This window comes from Arachis ipaensis, chromosome B07, assembly GCF_000816755.2.
Source record: "Arachis ipaensis cultivar K30076 chromosome B07, Araip1.1, whole genome shotgun sequence".
Classification (NCBI taxonomy): domain Eukaryota; kingdom Viridiplantae; phylum Streptophyta; class Magnoliopsida; order Fabales; family Fabaceae; genus Arachis; species Arachis ipaensis.
The window spans coordinates 5,059,699-5,061,014 of NC_029791.2; positions in this window are offsets into that span (position 1 = coordinate 5,059,699).

Sequence of the window (1,316 nt, forward strand, 5' to 3'; positions counted from 1 at the left end):
AATATACAATTAGATATTTATATAAAATTTAATCATGAAAATTAAATTCTTTTCATATAATAGTTTCTTTAAACATAAAATGTATCGATTGATAAAAAAAAACCGTCATGTTTTATGTTAAGATTGAACATAGTCATAAACTACTTAGAAGAAAAGGTGTTGACCAAAAAGTGCTGAATGGCTGGATCCAAATTCAAAAATGTATGCAGACATATTCTGTGGACGAAGAACTTTCTATATACTTACCTCCTTTTTACCTACCAACTACCTCAGCACGCGTTAAAAATTGTATTATTTGAATAGACTAAATTATTAAAATGGTACCAAAAGATTTTCATGGCTGATCAAAATAACTTTACAATACATAAATAATAAATAAAATTTTAAAAAATTTAAAAATATGATAAAAAAAATTAAATATTAAATATATATTTTAAAAAAGTATTTTAGAGATTAGATTTTTATCTAATTTTTTGTGGATATTATTAAAATAGAAGTTTTTTTTTAATTTAATAATTTTATGTCAAATGAATTTTTTTAAAAAAAATTATTGTGAATGATCAATATTTAAAAAAAAATTAAAAAGAAAAATTTTAAAATCAAATTGTGTTTTAATTTTTTGTGTACCTTCTAAATATTTATTCAAATATCACTACAAAAATTCGGATGAGATGAATAAATTATTTACTAAATAGAAAAATTTTTCGTTACTTATAAAAATATAATGTTTATTAGTTAGTTTTATAGCATTTTCAAATCATTTTAAGACTAATTTATCGTACATATTTTTAAGAATTATTCTTGTCAACAGCATAAATTTTGGGTATTATTTTAGTATTCAAACGTCCTATTTCAATTCCAAAAAGTTTTAAATTAGTTCAATGTGGTTCTACCATTAAATTTGACATTAATAGTTAATGAAAGACGATAATAATAACGTTACTAGTTAAGTCATATTTTAAAAAAATATAACAAAAACCTTCTTGTAAAACTTTTTTTTTCTCAATTTTCTTGTTGTATAAAACTGCAAATCCTAACAATCAATCATCAACACTTCAAAATTAAAGGAAAAACTTTTATATTAGTGATAGTTAGTTCATCGATTTTACTTATATACTGAAATCAAATGCTATTGGCTCTTTAATATGCAAATTATTTGTGTCAAATTTAATGGTGGAACAATATTAAATCTGCTTAAAAATTTTTTGAGATTAAAATAAGATGTTTAAAATATTAGAGACTAAATTAAAATTCAGCGTATGTTGAGGACTAAAATAATATTTTATTACCTTATTTTTAATTTCAAAATTCTTTGA